Source organism: Cryptomeria japonica, chromosome 6 (assembly GCF_030272615.1).
Source record: "Cryptomeria japonica chromosome 6, Sugi_1.0, whole genome shotgun sequence".
NCBI classification, from domain to species: domain Eukaryota; kingdom Viridiplantae; phylum Streptophyta; class Pinopsida; order Cupressales; family Cupressaceae; genus Cryptomeria; species Cryptomeria japonica.
In genome coordinates, this window is record NC_081410.1 from 514,854,319 (window position 1) to 514,864,548 (window position 10,230).

The following is a 10,230-nucleotide window of genomic DNA, read 5'->3' on the forward strand; positions in this document are numbered from 1 at the left end:
CAAAGAGAAAGTTGGGAGGACAGGCCCGCTAGAGGAAAACACACAATCAAACAAGAAAAGGTTGGAGGGTCTGGATTTCAGATCGTCTAACTAGACAAGAGCATACTCTCCTACCTTTACACTTTTCTTAAAAAGACACACAAGACAAAGGTTCATTCCATTTTAATTAATATCTAGGTGCCTAATTTAAATAAATACACAATGTTTGGTTGAATATGCTTAGGCAACCTACAAAATAGTGAGATTAGTAGTTTCTTCTGATTTTCTGAGTCTTGGACGGTCGGATTAAACTGCAAAACTAAAAGACTAGAAATTAGTCCTAACAGCACTGCATGGATAGCGCACGCGCTAAAGTGTAGCCAGTCGCGCCGAAATGCCTGCGTAGGCACCAAAACGCCTGCATATGCACTGAACTAAATAAAGTAGTAAGCAAAAATGATAGATCACACTAAATAAGAAGGGATTTTATACATGTCTATCGTACTGGTTGAAAACGCTCACGTTGAAATGCATGCGCTTGCGCGGAAACACCTGCGCTCGTGCTGCAACGCCTGCGGTCACGCAAACTGAAAAAAGAGATCGGCAAGAGTTAGCAGGTAAAATTTTCAAGATTTAAATTCAAATAAACTGAGCGGGAATGACATAAAAAACGCTCGCGCTGATTTAAATCGGACGCGCTAAAATGTCTGCACTCAACTTGAAACGCATGCGTACATGGTAAACAAACAGAGAGATAACAAAAATTTTAAGTTTTTAAACAACAAGTAGGAAAATTCAAAATATGTTAAATAGCTGTGCTGATACGCTTGCGCTCACGCTGATACACCTGTGCTCACGTTGAAGTAGGTTTTTTGTCGCGTTGAACTTGTGATGCTCGCGCTAGTTTGCAGTCTCTCGCGCTATTTCGGAGCCTGCATCTCACAACTCACAAAAACTCAGAAAAAACGTTAGTTTTTAGGGACATGGGTCCCACCAGGCGTGCCAAAATGAAGAGGGGAAAAGACTTGTGAGGTGGATTAGATGAAAAATATGCAAATCAAACATATAATAACATGAAATCCAAAGACATAATTTGAAGTGCTCAAAACAAGGATGAAATGCATATACCTCACAAACCAATACCTTCTCCTTCGGATTGAGCTTGGTGAAGTGAAGGCACCCTTGGATGATGCTCCACTTGATATGCTCCTCTTGCTTGTTTGATGTGGATGGCTCTCCAATGTTGTGCACAAATGAGATGGATCTTGGAGGATGATGGGGATGAGATGATTAAGTGTGGATGTAGGATGATTTTGACATGATAAGGGTGCTAAGATGATTTTCTTAGGCTCAAAAGGGCAGCATAAGATTACTAAACTTGGAGATGAAGAAAGAAGGGATGGAGTCCTCAATTTATAGGAAGAGGAGAGAAAAAAAATGGATGGCTAGGATGGATTCAAGATGAAGGACTAGGATTGCTTGTGAGCTCACACAAGGCCCAAGAGAGGGTGTGGAGACCAAGAGATATGCCTTAAAGGCATTTCTTGTCTCCACACTCCTCAAGGTACATTGGGAAGACTTCCTAATGTGCCTTGAGAAGACAAAGGGACGGGACATTCCTTGAAGAATGGGGAGGAATTTAAAATTCTCCAAAAATGGATGATCATGGGGATTGGAGGAATAAGAAGGAATTAAAAATTCTTTGGGAGAGGAAATGCCTAGAGGAATGTGAGATTTTGAAAATCTCACATTCACCTAAGAAAAGAGCATTTAAAGCTAGTGGTTGGATGGAAGGGACAAGGGGTTAACTTTGTGACTAATCATGATGATTAGTCACTAGCAACTCATTAGAAGGGGGATTAGAGGGAAGGTTAGGTGAGATAGGATTTGTAGGAGGATTTGACTAGGAGAGAGAATGAGTGGAGGGAATAAAAAATTAGAAGAATAAGGTTAAGTGATTTTAGAGAGTTTCTAGAAGACTTTATTAGGTTATTGATGAATTAAGAAGATGATTTGTAGGAATCATGTAGGTTAACTAATTAATTGAAATTAATTAGCCAAGAGGAAGATTTGTGAGGATTTAATTTTTTTAGAAGAATAAAGAAAGGGATTGATTTATTAAATAAATCAGTCACCTACTATAGTGACAATATTAATTATATTTAATCAATATTGAGGAGAATTTGAATTAATATAATTAATTAATTAATTATGTGAGGAATTGAAAATAATTAAAATAATTATTTTTAAGTGTCTACACTAGGAAACCAAGAATTCTTCCTGATTATCATGTTGTGCCTTACACATATACTAATGAGGTTGTTGATGAGAACTTAAGTGAAGCATCATATTCTTTCTTGATTCCTACAATCCTCTCTTCAATTCACTCAAATACACCATCTCCTACCAAAGAAGTGATTATAGAAGGACTCTTAGAGGATGATTGGGGTTCCTTAGATTTCACTCCTACCTTTTCTAGAAAGTCTAAGATGCCTGAATTTCATATTCCAATTTTTTCTCCTAACACAAATCGTGAAACTGATTGGGCCTCTTTACACTTCAATTGAATTCCCCCTAAGAGTGAACCTTCTTTTGAACATACACATGGATGCAATGGACAAATGTTTGAATGTGAGCGAAAAAGTCATAAGACATCACACTTTCCTTTGTCCACATCTTCTTCTTCTCCATTGTCTTGTAGATGCACATCTTCTCATTTTAATTTTGAGTTACAACAAGAACATGTGTTGACCAATCTTCTAAATTCCAAATTCATATCCCCTCTTTGTCCTAAATGAAGAAGAAAACATAAACAACATTCTCAAAATTATTCTTTTTGTAAATATCATCAAACCCATGGCCATTCTACTAATGAGTGTCAAGCTTTGAAAACACAAATACAACATTACATTGATTCAGGCATGTTACAAATAACATCTGATAATGAATGGCATATTCATCGTGATCATTTAAAATAACATTCAAATTCCTATTATGTTTCTCCTCACTATGTGACATAGTTAGCCTACCTATTGGGGGCTCTTTTTCATTTGTGGTGGTACAATTTCAGGTACAGTCATACTCTTTTTTTTTTGCTCGATAATGGGTCAAGGCCATAAATTTTATTAATTAGAGAAAAATAATTACAAATTTATGCATGTTCGGTTCGGTGTGGGCACCGGTAGGAAAGAACCGAATGAAGAAAACCTCTAGTCTTGCCCAAGGATAAATCCTATAATACTTTACATATCCCTAATAGCCAATTATCCAATGTGTGGCTTTTGGGGAATTACATTATCATAACTACAATTAAATATCTCTTCATCATCGATGTTTAAACATGATCTCTATGGTGAGGTTCCATAGTATAGGTTGGGGAGCTCAGATGACAAGAGGCGATCGGAAGTGCCCAAAAGATGCTTGTTATCGCTGGTCATGGAAGGGGTTTTTCACGTTTGAATAGGAGCCTGCAAAACTGAGAAAAGGTACTCCTGCAAACTGAAAGATCAGGTTAACTGTAAAAAAATTAGCTAAAAAAGTGTTAAGAAAGGGGAGGGAATAAACCGGCTTCGTTGATTCAACCCAGAGCCAAGTGTCCTATAGGTATCCAAACTTAGGTTGCCCTGAAAGAAAATCTAGAGCTAAAGCTTGCATAATCACTTAGCAGAGACTATTGAAACACAATAATGTAAGAATGAAGCAGACCAGGGCTATTACAGCCGTGGCCGATGCAATCAATGAAAGAGAAGGTCAACATCTGAGAAAATTAAGGAAGGTCTATAGAGAAAACAATATAGGAAGGGACCCAATACATAGAATTGGGACTCCGAGAGGAGATTTCAGAGACATGAAGGTGGTAATATTCACCTTCAAGTATATATTACTTCATGAATATAACCACATAAATACAAGTGTGTATATATCTCTACGTAGCAGTATATCTATAAACCTGTATTTATGTGTTTATATTTATGTTGAGATGGATACTTTGAAAATGAGCATTTTAGCAGAGATAAGGCAACCTACCTATTTTATGAATAAAATGATATAAAAATGCGACAACAGCTATACATAGAAGTATTAGGCATATAATAGTATTATCTTATAAGCGATTGTTTGAATCCCAACTGTTTCTAGTTAAATGTCTAGAATTTCTAAAGAGTTAGTTTCTATTTATAAGAGTTAATTATATCAGAGTATTATAAATTTTAGCAGATGATTATCTCAAAATATTGCTTAAGAGGCAAACCCTTGCTCTCAAGGTCATTCTTAGTCTGAATGTGAGCTATCCGGAGAGGCAGAGGGCTTCAGGTCAAAGTCTTCCATATCGGATGCCAGGTCCATTCAAAGTCCTTCATCCTGAATATATACAGCTAGCTAGTGATTGTAGGGAGGGGATTTTACATGAAACCACCACATGAGGAAATTGATATTCCTCTGAATTATGGGGCGCCTATTAGCGAACATTGCAGAGTTGTTGTGAGTCAAGATTGGGAGTCGGGGGCCCTGGCGATTGTTCCTCATTAAAATGTCTTAGTGCCTTGGCTTGGGGGCCAGAAGATCAGAGGTGACGTTTACCATTACCCTGTCGAGCTCTACCAAGATACTGTGCTTGAAGAATTTTAAACATAGCTTTCTGATAAACTCCCTATTGGGCTCAAAATGAAACACTATAGCTAGAAACATGGAGGAGATATCAGTATTTGCTCTGGTTTTGTCCTTATTATTGATGAAATCTTCCCCTAAGATTTGTGATATGCCATTGATAACTAGGCCGTGAGGGGAATTCACAATGCCTTTCAACCAAGTTGCCTTTATCTCACCAGAGATGGTCATTTATCTCTTGGAGCATTTGAGCTTGAGGATAGTATCCATAACGCCTGAATTTATCTTTCATATAATAAAGTAGAAGAGGGGGGCTCTATTTAAGGCAAATGGTTTGGTTTTGGAAGTCGAGACTAGAGATGAAGTGATATTGCTTGAGATTTAGATGGAATTACTAACCTTAATTATGAAATGTTGGATTGAGGTACTTGAAATCCTTCTCGGAGTATCAGATCATAGAATAATGAATGCTATAGCTGCCTCGTAATTGCATCATTTGGCTTTGCACATGTTAGTGTCAATTAATCCTTACATGACTGGCATGTGTGAAGGAATGATTGATACAACTCAGCCAACAGAGTGAAATCTCAGGGGCGGCTACAACCAAGTATCTCACCGCAATATGACTTGATGGGTGGTGGCAGATGAAATTATTTGAGAACGCTGAGGGAGGAGTAGAAAGCAAGCTAAATAGGATTTGATGTAAGGGGGAATAATCTCTAGGTTTAATAGAAAATGCTCATAAATGAACAATTGTGAATGAGAAGATAAGTAAAATTTCAAATGGATATATATATATATATACATGTATATATGTATATATACATGTATATACATGTATATATACATATATACATGTATATATATATGTATGTATATATATTTAAGTAAAATTTCAAATGGATATATATATATATATACATGTATATACATGTATATATGTATATATACATATACATATACATATATACATATACATATATATATACATATATATATATATATGTGTGTGTGTGTATATATATGTATATATATATATGTATATACATGTATATATATATGTATGTGTGTGTATATACATGTATATATATATGTATATACATGTATATATATATGTATATACATGTATATATATATGTATATACATGTATATATATATGTATATACATGTATATATATATGTATCTATCTATATATATATATATGTGTATATATATATATGTATATATATGTATGTATATATATGTATATATATGTATATATGTATATATGTATATATATATGTATGTATAAATATATAATATGCTATTTGTATATATTAATAAATAAATGTTTATATATAAATATACTTATATATAATATATAGATTTATATATATACATATGTATATAAATTTATTTATGTATATATATATATATATTATAAATTTGTTGAGAATGTAGATTTGGATGTGAATATATATATATATATATATATATATATATATATATATATATATATATATCTTGCTTGTATAGTATTCATATTTTGTACTACATGTATAGATATATATACCTATGTATATCTTATATATACATATTCATATGTGTGCATACATCTCTATCTACAGATCTAAGAGAGTGAGAATTTGTATGATCTAGAAGGGGCTATATAAATCTCAAAATCCAAAATGAGTATTTATAAATGAGTTTATATGTAAGTTGAAGTAAATCTTGATGCAGGAGGATGGGGAATTGAAGGGTTGGGAAAGGCAAGTGAATGAGGGTGGAGATAAGTTTACTAGAGGAGGGGAACAGAGATTTAAAAGGAGTGATGGGACCTTCCTAATTTATATCCAGCTTATGCCTTAAGAAGGAGTCCTAGACTGGTATAAGGCCGCTCAGTATGAAAGTTGTATATGGTTTGGGGTTTATCATATCAACTAACTATTTTCTGCAGAGAGGTAGAATTGGGGGGAATGAGGAGGAGAGATCGATTAATCGACATATATTTGTGTGATATCTTAACAGATTGAGGGGAGATGGATTGTTGGATCTGATAGGCTTTTGATTTTGCCTTGTTTTTTGAAATCCTTCCCATCTGCTCCTAAATTGGCAAGTTCATCTGCTCTGCAATTTCCTTCTCTATAAATATGATTGAAAATTACCGAGCTAAAGTAGGGGAGTAAATCCCTTGCCCTTTTGATTAAATTGTTAATTTTTCAATTGCAATCTGAGGGAGTTAATGATGACTGTAGAGTCTCCTTCAATTTCTAGATTTTGGATTCCTAGTTTGTGGAACAACAACATCCCTTCTACCACTGCATTGGCTTCTGCCATATTATTTGTGGTTGTCCCTATCGGTTTAGCGAGAGAAGCAACCTCTTCCCCTTTCCAGGAGTGGATGACACAACCTACACCTTCTATGCCCAAGTTACCCCGGGAGGCTCCATCGAAATTGAGCTTGAACCAACCGAGGGGTGGGGGAGTCCAGACACACTACCTTCTGTTCGATAAGTTGAGCACATCTCCTAGGCCAACAAACATGGGGAGAATTATGTCGGCCCAACTTTTCCTTATGGTTTCGTCCCTAGGAGAGAATTTTGAGTTCTTTAGAGGGGATTTCTTGATGAAGTTATTGGCGATCTCAATGATAGATGCCTCAATTTTGACAAGCAAGGTATCCTTATTAAGGGATTTGTCTTTAAAAATTCTTTTGTTCCTTTCTTTCCATACTTCCTAGAGGAGGATCGAGGGGGAAATGATCCAAATATGTCCATAGTGTCCAAAGTTTTGAGAAACTGGTCAACTCTAAAGAAAGGAAAGAAGGTCCCGTTGACATGCCAGATGTAAATTGAGTTTGTTGAACAGCCAGTGCCAACATGATAAGGTAAATTCATAGTTGAGTAGAAGGTGGTCCATATCTTCCTCACTTTTGCGACACAATGGACACCTCGAAGGACCTACAAAGCCTAATTTCCAGAATCACTCCTTTGTGAGGATCTATTTCTATAAGGAAGCCCAGAGAAAGGTCCTAGCTTTTGGGGAATAGGATTTATGCCAGCATATGAACAAAGGGAGGTTAGAAGTCAGTCTAGCTTCTATCTTGTGTGTCGACCTATACCCCCACTTTACACTGTATTCCGCAATTGGGGATCCTATCTAGATCAATTTGTCTTGGCTTGAATTGAATGACAGTTTTCTAGACTATAAAATCGAGAGAAGGAGAGCGCATCCTCCTTGGTTGGGAGGGGATACTAAAAGGGGCTTCTAATTCCAACCTAAAGCCGGATCTGAATTGGGGAAGGAGACATAATCTCTAACTAGCTTACCTACAGAGTTCCATAGCTACTGCCTTAAAGAGTCATCATTAATTAAGCTTCTAAGAGGAGGATAGCCACCCCAAGAGTCCTCCCAAAATAAAGCTTTGTCATCTAGACCAATGTTCCAAGATAATTGGTCAGTTAGAACACCTCTATAGTAGGAAATGAAGTTCCAAATTCTGGATCCTTTAGGAAGGGAGGGAATTCTAAAGATTCTAGTTGAATCGAGGTTGCCTAGATACTTTTCTTTTATTATTTTGACCCATTTCAAATGTGGCTCTTTGTAGATTTTCCAAACTAGTTTGGCACCAAGTGCCCTATTCTGACTATCTAAATTCTAGAAGCCTAAGCCTCCATTTAGCTTAGGAAGGCAAAGAGTGTCCCATGCTATTAATGCATACATCTTCTTGTCTCCCAAACCTTGCCATAGAAAGGATCTCAAGATCCTTATGAGTCTATCCCTGATGCAACTGGGGAGCGGGAGACAAGATAAGTAATGTTGAGGTATTGCTAAAAGGACATAGCAGATCAAGACAATTCTACCTGCTAAAGATATCCATTTTCCTTTCCAAGATTGCAATCTTGAGTCCAATTTAGACAGAACGTTGTCCCAAAGCTTCTTCACTCTAGTCCCTTTATCCAAAGGGAGACCTAGGTAAATACATGGAAGAGATCCTGACTGGAAACCTAGAATACTAAGGATTTATTTTTCTATATTATCTTTAGTCTTAAGGAAAAAGACCTTGGTTTTTGCCTTGTTAACCTCCTGGCCAGAAGATTTCACATACCATTCCAGTATTGTTTTGTAATTTCGAGCTTCAGAGGGGGAGTTATTCCCCAGCAGAAGGGTATCATCTGCAAATTGCTGATGAGTTATTGGATCGATATTGCTCGTTATTCTAATCCCTTCTATGTTATTAAGCTCTTGATATTTCTATATGGTCCTACCTAGACCTTTTGCCATGATAATATAAAGAAAGGGGGATATAGGGTTCCCTTGTCTCAGACTTCTAGAGCTGGCGAAGAATCCCTGTGGGGAACCATTAACCAGAATTGAGAAGTGGGGGGTTGAAATGCATTCGAATATCAAGTTAATCCAGCTTTTGTTGAATCTGAATGATACCATGCATTTGCAAAGGAACCTCTAGTCCACTTTATCGTATGCCTTTTTGATATCTAGCTTGATGAACATAGATGGTCTAGAATTGGAGTGAGAGGAGTCGATTGCCTCATGGGCGAGAATAACCCCATCCAAGATGGATCTGCCAGGGACAAAACCAGATTGTTCTTCTAAGATGATAATTTGAAGGAGGGATTTGAGTCTATTAGCTAATGCTTTTGTGAAGATTTTGTAGAGTGTATTACAGAGGGCGATTAGTCTGAACTCATCCAAGGTGTCAGCAAAGGATTTTTTTGGTATGAGGGCAATGAAGGTGTTGTTGATCTCTTGGAGGAGCCTGCCTGATTGTCTAGCACCTTCGAGAGCCACCACTAATTTCGGTCCCATAAAATACTAGCACGATTGAAAGAAGGCAGCTGGGAAACCATCCGGCCCAAGAGCTTTAACCGCATGCAGTTCTTCAACTGCTTTCTCGATTTCTTCTACTATGAAACTCTGATTAAGAGTCATATTGTGTTCTTTAGAAATTAATGTAGAGATATTTTGTAGGAGGCTTTCCTGAGAAGTTAGATTGGAGGATTTTGAGTTGAGAAGGGTATGGAAAAAGTTAATAGAGTTTTTGGCTATTCCTTCAGGATCTTCTATCAGACAACCATTGTCAATGATCTTGGTAATTTTGTTTTTTCTCCTTCTAGCTTTGGTACTAGCGTGAAAAATTTGGTGTTCCTATCCCCATCAACTAACCAAGTATCTCATGATTTTTGTTTCCAAAATGTTTCTTCTTTGGACAGAATATCTTCATATTTTTTTATGAGTGTTTTTTCTTTTAATTATCGTTCTTGGTCCATCCCAGAATTGATCACTAATTCGTTTAGCTCATTTAATTCTAATTCAATTTTAGGCTTGGTTTCAAAAATATTGCCAATTTTTTCTCTATTCCATGAGAGGAAAGCTTGTTTGATCATTTTAAGCTCTGAAACAAAGCAAAAATTTTTGGATCCGGATACCTCAAATGATGACCACCACTTTTCTATCATACTAATGAAGTTTTCTTCTTTCAACCACATGAGTTGAAATGGGAATTTCAATGGCTTGAGGTCTTCATCTATAGATAATTAGATCGGGAAGTAGTTAGAGCATGAGAAAGGGAGGATGGGTGCCTTAACTAAGACATTGTTGAGGGTGCCTAAGTTATCCTTAATAAGGAACCTATCTAATCTTTCTG